The sequence below is a fragment of the Saccostrea echinata genome, unplaced genomic scaffold (assembly GCF_033153115.1).
Source record: "Saccostrea echinata isolate AGI-Se365-2 ecotype Australia unplaced genomic scaffold, CSIRO_AGI_Sech_v1 ptg000015l, whole genome shotgun sequence".
Taxonomy (NCBI): Eukaryota; Metazoa; Mollusca; class Bivalvia; order Ostreida; family Ostreidae; genus Saccostrea; species Saccostrea echinata.
In genome coordinates, this window is record NW_026889764.1 from 194,769 (window position 1) to 209,619 (window position 14,851).

The window sequence follows — 14,851 nt, forward strand, 5'->3', positions numbered from 1 at the left end:
TTTTCTTTCATTTATTTTTCCTTTCTTTCTCTCTTTTTCTTCCTTCTTTCTATTTTCTTTCTTTTTCTTTTTTCTTTTTCTTTTTTTTTTTTTTTTTGATTTGAGATATTATCCTTTGTAAACCTCTCTGTAGAAGTTATCTCAGGACTGATGTTAATTTTTCAGAATATGTTTTTGGTTGTATAGAGTAAAGCTTTCGGACGCCAGAGGTCTAAAGGGTAGAATCTAGGTATTGTCCGAAAATTGAGTATGACGTTTTTTAAGAAACAAAAAATTGACTTGCTTTATTGATTTCTTCCAGATTTATGTTTTCTTAAACATTTAACAATGACCTTTTCAAACCGGAATATTCTATTATTATTATTATTAGGCTGTTTAAAGTTAATTCTACGCTTAACGTCACCTCTAAAGTTCAAAACCTACGAGGGAGGGAGGAAAAATATAATCAAACAAAATTTTAAACATTTGTGAATTTATTCAAATTATCAAATTAACCTATCCAGTACGTTAAGAAATAGTAATAAGAGTATTGGATATGACATCTAAGTTTAATTTCCTAAGCAGAGTTTTTCCTTAGTATGTATATTGGTTTGAATCTTTTTGTGAGCAAACAATGTAGACTGAACGTACAGGAGAGTGGCTTTTAACTGGCCTCGTTTGTCCTTTGGATTTATATTGCCACACGTCCATATTATCCTGTAGGAAAATCCTTCTTCTTGTGGGAATAGTTGGTCGATATCTACAGTTAAAATTATGTTGACAGTATGTAATACATTCTAAAATTGAAAATATCTCGAAATTGAATTCTGCTGTATTTTTACTCATAGTACTAGATCTACTAGCATTTAGTTTTGAAAGTGTAAATACTATATTTGGACCAAAGGTGATAGATTATTTTACCTTGAATTCCACACACGACAGGATTCCTCACTTCTTGGAATACCCCAATCACTTTTCTTACTCTCCTTCATTTGAAAGGCCCTATCTTCTGTAAGCTTCTCCCTGCTCAAATGGCAATGACTAGTATTATCTTTCCCTAAAATTGTTGCCATTTGTAGGTACATGAATGCTACATCTATGTAGAAATCAATTATCTTAATGTTCCTTTAAATTTTTACAGAAATATTTTAAGATGAAACTATTAAATAAAATTTAAATGATGCATCTCACTGTATATTATAAAATCTTTGTTTTTGACCTACTTTGCTCTCAGTAAAAAGTTTTGCAATTCTCTCCAAATACTACGAAAGCCCAGAAGGCTCATTCGAGATTCGAGTTTCGAAATACGAGATTCGAAATTCGAGTTTCGAGATTCAAGATCCAAACTAACCAATCAAAAGGAGGATTCAATATTTGATTACTTCCCTTTATTAAGTTTTTATAATCAAGAAATCACTGAATATATTTATAACAAATTGACCATTTGCTTAAATAATAATGCAAGAAAAAATGTTATATGTATCAAAACAATAAAAAAAAAAATGAATTTTGGGTCACGTTTTGAAAAATGTTTATAAAATCTTATTTTCCTCATTAAACAAAACAAAAGATACATCTATAGAATATTATATGGTCTTATAGTTGAAATGCGAAATTGTTTAACTAGCACATGGATAAGGGAGAAAATTATTATTGATATGAAATACTAAGGATCGTCTTTACACTGCACAGTAATTTAATCAAGGATACATTTCAGTACTTTTAAGGGTGCATTTGTGCAGTTAGACTGATCTACTATTTGATATGGAATAAAATAAATTCCAGTCTGTATTGTACATACAATTTTTAATTAATTCAAGTATGCAAAAGCTTAGACCAAGATAAGTAAGTGAAAACTTTTTTATGTACTTCTCCTATTGGGAAACAGTGGTGTATATTCCTTTCTGCTAATGTGTAGGCTAATGTGAAGTCACAGATTTCACCTTAAGCGCATCATTGCCGAGTTGCGGATAGGCAAGGAGGGAGTCGCCTCCTCTCAATGTGGGGTGGGGGTGGGGAGTCGGAGGACCACTTTCTGCGATCTTGGAGACATCTATCATTGTCATTTTTCAAGTGAATATAATTATAAATCATTTAATTAAACATATTTTTATGATACAGAAATTAGAATCTTCATGGCCTCTCTTAATAAAATTGAGAAATTTTAAAATCCTTACACAGTACCTGGAAATTATGAAAACTTCTTTACTGAATAATCTAAATATATGTTTGCCTTCCTACTAACCCAAACATATTTCCTAATTTCTATTCCCTGTCCTAATCGTAGACTCCTGCTGCTATCATTTTTTAATAGTCTGATATCGACTTCAAAGTAACATTTCAATTTTAGATTTAACCAGCTATAAAAATCAAAAGTTGTGTGTGCTGTAAAAATTGGATAGGCGTAAAAGTGTGGATTGCTAAAAATACTTTTATTGCATTTGATAAAAAATATTTTAGTAACTGGTAAATCAATAAGTTTTATGATCAACTTTACCCCATTTTTCAACCAAATACATGTATAAATATTTTTTTTTTTTTTTTTTACATCAAGAAAATGATGTATAGACTACAGCCTTTTCGCCTAAATGGAATATATACGCCACTGGGAAAGCGAACGCGATTTTTCTTAATCACTACTACGATGTCTTTAAGATTTCCTGTGTACACTAAAAGGCATACATGAACTATAAGTAATTTTAATACGAACTGCTTTAGGCCATACGATTTTTTCAAAGTCCTAAAGGTGTATAGAGGGTCCATTGTTTTGTTAAAATAATATTAATTCTTTATCATTATCAAATACTTTTATATCTTTTTTTTCTCCATGGCCATTACATCAAGTATTGAAACTTGTGTATTGATTGGTTATGTATCTTGCGAAACCCGAGGGTTTCCTTATAAATAATTCTCGAATATGTAATTATTTTACCCATGCATTGCAAGATTGACACTCAATGTTGATAACCGAACATTTGTCTACCGTTGTAATAAAATAAACAACATAGTCATAGGACCCTTGGCACGTGTCTCTACTCCCCCCCCCCCTCCCCACACACACATACACACACACACACACACACACATTCCAGTTATGTTGTTTACCGATATAAAAACTATAGAAAACATAGCAACTTTATGCTTGTGTTCTCTCAAAAATAACGTCTAATAACCGTGATAACCCCCTGTTGCTTTTTTTGGAGGGGGGAGGGGGTGGGAGGCTTTACAGTGATTTATTAAAATTATTTCCTACGGGCCTGAACAAAGAGAAATCATTACTTTTATTAAGCATGTATATTTCAGACATCCCCACTTAAGGGACTGTCTCTTAGTTTCACAAACTTGGTCACTGGTCACTTTCTAATACCTTGTCAGAAACTAGATCCACTTTGAAACCCGCATTGGTCAATGGTCACTTTCTTATACCTTGTCACAAACTATATTCACTTTGAAACCCATATTTACTAATTATTATTAATCGCTAGTCGTTTGTTTTATTGCACACTTAACTTTGAAACCCGTATTAGTCACTGGTCACTTTCTATTACCTTGTCACAAACTATATCCACTTTGAAACCCGTATTACTATTTATTATTTAATAATCGCCAGTCACTTAGTATATTGCACACGAATAAATAATTTCCATCGACTACAATACGCCCCCCCCCCCCCTTGCTCTCTGAATCCGATTAACAATATTTATTATTTTGACATCAAACTTGTAAACAAAGTGGATAATACGGTATAGATATTTTTGATATAAATCTATTATAATATTTAAGAAGTTATAATAAATTTAAGCATATTTTGCAGACCAAAAACCAAATATTTTTTTTCTTATTTCGTTCTGATATATATAACACTCTTTCTTGCATTGTAATATAATCAAATGACCTCTTCGGTTTGAATTTATTCAACGATTTCTAGAAGGTCAAAAATTAGCAAAGGAGAGTAATTGAATCTTAAGGTCAAGATCTAGTAAATGAGTTCAGTCTGTCTTTTGGTGCTAGATCCATTAGTACGTCATAATTGATTTAATCTTATTCTTTCCCGTATTTTACGGCTATAACAGAATTAAGTAGAAAATGACACATTTTCATGGAATTCAATTTGAAATCATTTCGAAAGGAACCCCGATACCTATATTCAACTTAATATCATTTTAAAGAAGAGGTCAAGAAGATATGAAAAACTGTTTACTGAGAGACTGTAGGCAATATTGATACATTTTATTTGTCTGAGATGGAGAAAACTCCCATTTTTATAACTGATTTTCTTCATTTTTCATTAAAAAGGGCAGTTTAAATATGTTTTTTCGTTGAGTTTATCTAAAAATTAGGCCCCGATACACCTCAGTTTATTTAGCTATTATTGTAAAAGATTGTTAAAGGAATTTGTTTCTCAAATTTAAAAAATCTGTAGGCATTCTTCATTTACTAGATCTTGACCTTAAATCGCCTTTTGATTGGTTAGTTTGGATCTTGAATCTCGAAACTCGAATCTCGTATTTCGAAACTCGAATCTCGAATGAGCCTTCTGGGCTTTCGTAAAATACAATAAAGAGTTCAGCCAATATAATTACGAACTGAGAGTCTGTGATACGAAGACTGATAAAACCTCAACAAACTAGACTTTGTTATTAACTTCAATCATACAACCATCTATTTTTTTTACGTATATTTATGATCCCATACTGTTTAAGTCACTAGATTTCTTTTAATAAGACACCAACTGCGTATCAAAGCACATTTTCTGTCAGTACGGGATGCAGAATTAAGTCGCTCAATGTAGAACCAAACCGGAACGGATATATGAAATTCCTAATTGTTTGTTTGTTTTTTCAAAGACGGATTTCTCCTAAACATATGCGCGCGGGTGACGTTAAACGTAGAATTAATGTTAAACAGCCCTATTTTCAAAAAAAAATGAACTCCGCCGAAACATGGCTGAAATATTGCCGACTCGGCGTTAAACAATAAACAATCAATCAATCAAAAAATGAAGTGTTGTTATTTTGATGCGCTATATTTAAGTAATCAAATTAGTGAATAAGAGACGTAGATGCACTATTGTTCGCAAAAATTAATCTAGTTCTTGGACTTTTTTTTTCTATTTTAGCGAAAATATTTTCACCTCACATAATATACAATGGAATCATCACCGCGAGGCATGTCCGGTCAGTTTGGTATACCAGACTGACTGGATGTGCCTCGCGGTTTTCCGGATTCATTTCACATTTAGTGGTTTTCAACATCAAAATTAAAAATGTAAAAGTGTAAATAAATTAGGTTACGTAGCATAGTGTTCGTGCTAGATGTTTTGTTCTTTCATCACTTTTTCAACCTTATTAATGTCCAAAGGAAGGGACAGGGCGTCCCGAAAATTTGACAATTCCAATTGTTCGTATATATATATATATATATATATATATATATATATATATATATATATATATATATATATATATATATATATATATATATATATATATATATACAGTCAAACCTGTATTAAGAGACCTTCCAACGGAGAAAGGAAAAAAAGTCGCAAAAAGGTCACATATGACAGCTGGTCTTTTAATACAGGTTGCTTATTTCCCGCAGTGATCAAGTGTACAAATTCTGAAAGTATTATACAAAGTATGTGGAATTTATATTTTTTTCATATATTGTATGTTTTCGCTTGTATCGTGTATTGTATATTTTTGATTTTCAGTAAGTTCTGCTCAACCGTAAATGCTTACATATTATGGGGTATATTATTAGGTACATTCGTAATGTTGAGTAATAAAGTTTGTGCTTGATCTGTCCATGAGTCATTTTGAAAATTGGAAAATTTTGAACATCTGAAAATATATCGATTTCTTTACAGATAATAAAAAAAAACTGTATAAAATTTTTAACAACTCTGTCACATGATAGCCTATTATATAACTTCGTATGTTCTACACATTACTAAGAATTGAAACTGCATCATGATTTTCGTTATGAATTTGTTAACGAATAAAACTATATTAATGACCAAAAAATTATTTATCCTTATTATATTTTCATGACTAATTATTACTCTAATTACCTGTTGGTCACCAGTCACTTTACACCTGGTATGGGTGCTACCTAGCGCGTGTTTATATAACCCTACGGTGACACAATCCACTTAAATAAACATGTAGGATTTAGTTACTTGTAAATCAAAAATTAAACAGAAACATTACAAGTTTTATAGCCAAATGTCCATTAGGCCCTTAAAGTTCGAAATGATACTCATTGGGATCAACCTAGAACGTCTAATTTCAAAATGGCGCTCGAACTGTGGAGAGGAAAAAAAAACTTGAATGTTTATGCATTCAATTTTAATGTTTATTGAATAAATATCAAATCATAAGTAAAAGTATTTATTTTAAATTGTTGTTTTACTTGTAAAACACGCTATATATAATTATTAAATGATATAAACATGTGAATGTAGATGTCGGAACCAAAAAAAACGTAGCATGCTCGACCGAAATATATATATATATATATATATATATATATATATATATATATATATATATATATATATATATGTGTGTGTGTGTGTGTGTGTGTGTGTGTGTGTGTGTGTGTGTGTGTGTGTAATAGGGATGACAAATCGGTCAAATATTTGATAATCGGTCACTCGGACAATTTTCCGATCGAGTACCCAGGTACTCGGAAAAAGTGCATATACATGTAAAGGTTTGTTGACTTTATTCAGATCTGTATACGCCATCGATATTTTCTTTCGTTTCTAGTGCATGTACATAAACATTGAGCCAAAAGGAAACGATTTTTGATACTTAATTTATGTATCAAACGAACAGAAAAAAACATGATCAATTAATACATCAATAATAACAAATGCTCTTCAGTTCTTGTTTAGGAAGACAGTCGATTAGATCAACGGAAGAGAAGGACGCAACTTTGTAATGATTAGACTAGTGAAAGAAAATATCTTTGGGAATGTATGTTATCGTGATCGCAAATCGTATATCATTTACATTTCAAAATGTTTCTCTGTGATAACTCTGAAAGTTAAGTATATCGATTTCTCGATATTTACAACTTCACCCGTTATGAATAAATATCCCACGTTTACAACTGGCGTTGATTCCCTGGCATACCCAACAAACTACAAAGTGATTCCTGAAAATTTACTATGCACGGGTGACATTTAAATTTTTCCTATCTTGGGTTATTTTTAAATATTTCTTCACTTTTGAATTGGTAGTGGTATTTCTACATACACTGTTGTCCGATTTCGCTACCTTATACTAATTAAATAATCTAAAGATAGTTAATAGATCATAGTTAAACGATATTTATTGATTAAAAATATTTGAAGACATCCAAACCTTAGAGCTACAAGAGGTGATAACAGTTGTTTACAGTGTCCAGTGATTGGTCACAGTACACAGGAAGAAACAAGACCTTTCAGTTAAAACTGAAAGGCGGCTTTCAGTAATTTTTCAGTGGCCATTCAGTCACTGAATGGCAGGTACATTTCAGTGATCTTTCAATAACCTTTCAGCCATAATTCAGGTAACTTTCAGTCACCATTCAGCGAGACATTTCAGTTATGTTGTCTTTCAGTCTCCTTTCAGTGACCTTTTCGTCGTCTTTCCATGACCTTTCCGTCATCTTTCAGTGACCTTTCAGTCGTAATTCAGACCTTTTCATCGGCTATTATTAGTTTATCAGTAATTATTCCTTAAAGTTTTTTTTTTTTTTTTTTTTTTTTTTTTTTTTTTTTTTTTTTTTTTTTTTTTTTAAGAATAAAATTATTTACGTCTTTAAATGTGTTTTTTTTTTTTTCTTATTGTGATAAAATTCAGGTACTAGAACTGGTAATGGTTAGATGTTCAATTGTCTTTAAGCGTTTACTAAAATGTTAAATTGTGATTTTTAACTATAACATTTATGTCTAAATATGATTTATTAACATTAAAGATTACAATTCAACTGTGGACTTATAAAATTCAAAATAATTTTCGAATTTCGAATTTATATTTGAAAATTGATTTAGAAAAAGAAAATTTACATAGAATATACAAATATATACAAGATGTATACACATTGCCCAGCTCCTCGATACAACAGGTGATTTCTGTTCCAATTCGATTTGTACAAACTTACTGAGTATAAATCACGTATTGTTCAATATGCCGATGTGGCGTAATGGATAAAGTCACAGACTATCAAGTGGGAGGCCAAGGTTCTACCCTGGCTTTGTAAAAAAAATGTTTTCTTATACTCATTTTTTCCCCCATTTTTTTTAATTCGAAAATAGATTAATTTAATACCATTAAAATAAGAAAACGTGAAATAAATTTCTAAGTGAAAAAATAAGCCGATTATGCAATAAAAAAGATGCAACTGAAAGATAACTGAAAGGCCACTGAAATGTATTTGCGATTTAGTCGACTGAATGGTAACTGAAAAGACAGGAAAAAGTCACGGGGAAGGATCATTTCAATGACTTCTCAGTGTCCATTCAGTGAACATTTAGTTACAATTCCGTCAACTGAATGGTGTTATTTCATCCATAGTAATTACTGTATATATATGTTCATAGACACAAGCGATAAAGGGTATTAACTGGTGTAGGTGACGGTAATTACTATACAGACATGGACAATGCATATTTAAATAACATTTTTTGATGTAGGCACTTTGAAATATGAAAACATCTATATCTTAGTAACCGAGTACTGATTTTAGATACTCGGATGGATTACACGTTAACATCCCTAATTTATATATATATATATATATATATATATATATATATATATATATATATATATATATATATATATATATATATATATATATATATATATATATATATATATATATATATATATATATATATATATATATATATATATATATATATATATATATATATATATATATATATATATATATATATATATATATATATATATATAGAATTCAAATAAAATCTAAGCAACATATATTGCATCAACACTTAGCAACACGTTGTAGGATCAAGACGCTTGAATTCGAAAGACGTGATAAACAAATACATATTCCTGCCAATTTCGACGTTCACCACCGTAGGTGTGTTTTGGAATTTAATGACCAAATTACTTACTGAATAATATGTATTCATTTTAAGGCCTTTTTTAGTTTATAAAACTCATTTACTTTTTGTTGTATGCCAATTACATTACATTTGCAATGAGCAGTTGATTTTTCATCGAATTCAGAAGGGGAGGGGGATGTTTTCATTTGTTCAGACAGAAAACAAATATCACAAGTGTTGGTTTTCTGGAAATTTTACTAATTAATTACGAGGAGAAAGTTCTCAAAGTAAAGAAATCAATTTAAAAATCCCACAACTTTGCACAGAGAAAAAAAGATCGCATAACCTTCATAGGAAATGTGTACAAATTGTGCAAATATCATGCAAATTCTTCACATGGGAAGTAGTCACACATGATATTCGCAAGAAAATGTCATGCTATCTCTTACATGAAATTCGCACAGATATCAAGCGAAAAGTAAGAAAAGAGGCCAGCAGGCATGCTTATGAAGCTATCTTAGGACTAAGACATTTAATAAGACGAACTTACGACAAATCTTAGTCTTAAGTGAGGCCATATTCTTTCTTATGATACTTCATATTCTTGGTTCTAACTTTAAGACGACGACGAGGTTATCCTGAGACATCTAAGGTGATTTAACGTAGGTCGCGGGTTAACTGACGTCGTTAAAACTGGGTACGCAATTTATATGTTTTGGGCGACTTTCTTGTGCACATTTGATTATGACGTCACAGAGGGAAAAATTCTTCTGATATAAAACTGTTTGTAGTTTAAGGGGACATATTTCATGTCAATTCGACAAAAAATAGATATGTATTTGTTGAAAAAGATAATTTACTACCTACACCACCTCCCCCAAGGCATTTGTCGTTGCCTGTGTGACGGTTTTGGTTTTTATTGAACATTTAAGTTGTCTTTATTAGCATATTTAGTGCCTTAAATTTACCTTTATACATTTTCCGATAGTCATCCCTGATGTTAAAAGTCCCGTATTTGTAACTTTGTAACTTTATTTGTTTTCACATGTGCTCAAGTTAAATTTACCTCCATATTGGATGTCATTCCGAACTTATTTTGTATCCTGACTTTTCATTGGTTGACAGATAGTACTTTGAACATATCAGAAGTCATTTTAGATATTCACATTACTATTTCAAAGCTAGTTAGTTAGAATGATTTTTATTGGTCAGAGTTTATATATAAACGGTGACAGCGGCATTTTCAAGTCACTCTAGGCTAAAGAACCCAAAGGTTCAAGCTTTCTCTTCTTCTCTCTTAGGGTTTAATCCCGGACTGCTCGTGCAGTCTCATTTTTTTTTTTTTTTTTTTTTTTTTTTTTTTTTTTGTTTAGGACACGATCTAAATTCTGTGAAATGTAACCAAGTCCTTAGCTAGAGTCACATTGGTTCAAGGATGAATTAGATATCCCTAGGCCTTTATAGTGTTATTTATAATAAATAAATTGCCTTGTCCCTTGTGTAATAAATAGGGCTTTAGGAAATTTTCAGTCTACTTGCATAGTCTCACTATAATTTTTAGGGTGTTGTATGGAATCATAAAATCTCTTAAGGTGTATGGAAGCTCACTCCCATCTATTTTGGTAGATTTTTCTTAGGGCATCACACTCATTTTCTCCCATTATATTTTTGTTATCAAATTATATTTACTTTGTTATTATTTATTCAGTTATTAATTTATTTTTTCTACCTCATTTTTTTGGTTTACATTTTGAGATTATTTTGGAAACTTATTTGTTATTTGTTGTCAACTACAAAATATTCAGAATTTCACCATAATAAATTAATTGTTAAAATTTAAACTTTCTTCTTATTTCAAGGTGTTGATCATAATCTGGGAATCTCAGAACCTGGGTTGAATAAAACAGGACCAGTTACTGTACTTTTACATAGTTAGTGGGCTTAGTCTGTTCCTTTGTATTACTTAGTAGAGTTTAAAGATAATTTTGCATACTTTGGGGCAGATTGAGTACACTTTGCGGCCATAGACAAACTGGTTCCCGTTACACCTGAATAATAGCTGTTTCTAACGACTCATCATTTCTTTCTCCTAACGTTTTTGCGAAAATCCATTTTTTTTTTTACTTGTCAGCTAAATATGGATCTGGATATTTTTTTTCTTAATTTATATTCCCTGCCCTATCCTTGAAAGAAAAAAGTCTCTTAATTATCCTAGGAGTACAGTACCTGCATATCTCCACTCCTTCTCCTAGTTGCAGTTTAAAACCACTAAATATATGTACACGTAAGAAGTGTGACAAATGAAACATTACCTAATTAACTAATACATCTGTGCATATAAAGTGTCTGAAATATATACATGAATCATACATTTCTTTCCTCTTTTTGTTCTGCACTGTATACCGGATCATTTGTAATGTTGCACATAGTGGCGTTTTGCAAGAGACATCCCATAACTTCTGATTTATCTTGAAGACTGAAAAGATAAATTTTTTTCAGAAGAATTCTTGAAAGAACAAGGTTAGCTTGGGGCCTTTTTGGCCCTGTGAATTTCTGAAAAAGTAAAACTGTTTAGTTTTAGTTGACCATGTATTTGCGTTAAATATCATTTAGAACCTGGGTTACTAAATATGTTAAAATGATACGTTATTTTCTGGCTAGTCAATGCATTATAATTATGAATTGCGTCATTTTTCCATATTCTCAAAAATTCTACAAAAACGGTCAATCTTTTAAGCTACGTATTTCTCAATATTTCATACAGAGCGCAACCTCTTATCCAAAGTATGCAATTATTTAATGATAGAATTGTTTCTGAAGATTACAAAACATGTTTTAGTTTTTGGATCGAGGAGTGTGTTCATATTTTTATACTTGGCTGAAAGTACTCAAATAAACCTGTTTTCTTTAAAGTTCAAGAACATTGTAATTTCACAGAGCCTATTTTCCAATACCTGGACTTTCTGAGGAAACTTTTTGATAGAGAATGAAAGCACTGATTATCTATTTTATCTTGATGTTTGAAATGGAATATAGATTGCTAGCCAATAAATTGGTATATCTACACGGTTATTTTTAGCACAAAGTGAACCTAACTCTTTAGTTTATAGGAAATTGCGTAAAATAGTTTATCAATATTCATTAAGTTGCACGCATATTGCACATTAAACAATATCACAAAGTAAATTCCTCAATGAAGAACTTCTTACAATACTGTAAGCCAAGCTAGTAAAATATGCCAATTACAACACACTGTCACCATATTGCTTAGTATTAGTTCATTTTGTATTACAAAATGGCACACTTTAGAAGATATGGGTGCTACCTTGATTTTAAATTATGATTCAAACTAGTTTAAAAGAAAATTGCTAACCTCTGCTAATTAGCGATTAGAGACAAATACATATTTGAATAATATATTGAAAAAAATCATGGTGGTAACCGTAGACAATTCAGTGCGAAAATAATGGCCAAACAATTCGTATGAAAAACGTCAGTTATCATATGCATTCGACTTAACGATAGATTATAATTGGTAACAACATCACTGTATCGACCATAGAATTTGCGACTTTAAAAACGATGACTTTAAGCGAGACTATTGATAAGTATAACATTCAAATAAACGATGAAATGGTATGGCACAAATAACAATCTACTTACATTTCCTTAACTATGGTGTGTGAGGCTACAATTGATCAATTTTTTAATCAGACATTTATCCAATCAAAGAAAGCTCAGTGTCAAATATATGTAGTTGTCTTTTTCAACTTTATCTAATGTATTTAAGTTTCTAAAAAAAAAATCACTTCTTTAACTTTTAAATCAGTAGTCCGCATGATCGATCTTTTACTGCATGAAATGACTTTTCAAATGAAGAGATAATGTTCGACGAAAAAGTCCATAAAGCCGGAGACCGTATCCTTTAAAAATTTTAACACATTTACCTTTTTAAAATTACTTGGCTTAGTCATCAACTATGATAATCAATATTCAGAATCCGTGTAGTTTCTTTAAAATCTCATACATATTTTGTCTGCAATTTTTTCACGGATTAAAACCGCGCTATACAGTCTGCTGAATGATCTCTGAACAGTCACTAAATGACAAAGCTCTGCCAGTTAGCCACCTTTCTCTTTTCCAGAACCATTTAGAGAACTTCATGACAGAGTTCCATTCAACATTTGCAAGTTAAAAAAAATTATTACATGGTGTTAAGGGTTCTCCATCATTTGAAATTTTACTGCACAAATATTCTTATTCTATTTTAGCGATCACATTCGTAACTGAATCATTATTTAAGGTCTTTCGTCTTCACGGAAGACCTTATAGTGATTCTACTGTTTCTTATTATTAAGGTCTTCCGTCTCCACGGAAGACCTTATAGTGATTCTATTGTTTCTTATTATTATTCTTTATTTTTTAGACAAAATTTTGTGCACGCGATTTCTCGAAAACTATTCAATGAATTTCCTTGAAATTTTCAGGGATAAAAGGTCTTTATATGAATTTTATATAAAATACTGTTTTTTGGTAAATTCGGTTCCAGTGCCAAGTTATGGACACTTTTCTGATTTTAAAATGATTTTGTCCGCGAGTGTTCTCAAGAATGGCTTAAGATATTAACTGGAGACTTGTTAGAGATGATAGAACATGATTTCTAGATTGGAGAGGGCACCTTTTCGTTCGTCGTCGGCACTTCCGGTCGCTTACGGAAGTGATCAAAGAAATCGTTAAATTTCAACTTTCCTTTTTTAAATCAATTCTTACATCACATTATTGCATCTCTTTTGTAGTTTTGAAATATGTTGGTCCCACCGGAAACAAAAACGTCAACTTTCGGTTATAAGAGAAAAACTACATAATTTGAGTATTTTTCTTTCCCATTAATATCTTTTGTAGATAAAGTATTTGGAATGAATTTTAAATATGTTATTCAGACTGCAAATGTCTAGAGTAACTTCAAATATCTTTCAAAAACTCCGGTCGCGTGTTTTTCTGTCCTAAAAATGAAAAGTTGTCTGAGCAATATCTCGGAAACGGTAAGAGATTAGGACACCAGACTTATATGAGCAACAGACCTTAAGATGTAGCCAAAACCACTTGGGTTCAGAGCGTCAGCCGTCACTTCCGGTCGTCACAGGAAGTGATCAAAGAAATCGAAAATTTCATCTTTTCTTGTTTTATTTAAAAATTGCATCACCTTATTGCATCTTTTTCGCAGATTCGAAAGATGTTGGTCCCACCGGAAACAAAAACGACAACTTCCGGTTATAAGAGAAAAACTACAAAATTTGAGTGTTTTACTTTCCTGAAAATATTCTTTATAGATAATGTATTTGAAATGAGTTTTAAATATGTTATTCAGACTGCAAAGGTCTAGAGTAACCTCAAATATCTTTCAAAAATTCACTTCCGGTCGCATGTTTTTCTGTCCTCCAAATGAAAAATTGTCTGAACGAGATTTCAAAAACAGGTTAAAGATTAAAACACCAAATTTTTATGAGTAGCAGACCTTTAGGAGTAGGCAAAACCATTTTGATAAAACGCGTCCGTCGTAACTTCGGGTCGTCACAGGAAGTGATCCAAGAAATCAAAAAATTTAACTTTTCTTTTTTAAATTAAAGTTTGCATCACTTTATTGCATCTCTTTGGCTGTTTTGAAATATGTTAGATTCCAGCGGAAATAAAAACGTCAACTTCCGGTTTTAGGTGATAAACTACGTTATTTCGATATCTACTTTCTAAATATTGCTTATCGATAAAGTACTTGAAATGTTTTTATGCATTTTGTAGATA

The 14,851-nt window shown here is 31.1% G+C and overlaps 1 long non-coding RNA gene across 1 annotated transcript; it reads right to left on the reverse strand.

Moving 5' to 3' along the window:
- Window positions 1-542: 542 nt before the first annotated feature.
- LOC133187682 (uncharacterized) lies at window positions 543-4,732 on the reverse strand. The gene is made up of 3 exons (XR_009721224.1): window positions 4,655-4,732; window positions 901-998; window positions 543-739 (listed from the first exon to the last, which is right to left on the reverse strand). It is a non-coding gene; the product is annotated as an uncharacterized LOC133187682 (long non-coding RNA).
- Window positions 4,733-14,851: the final 10,119 nt, after the last annotated feature.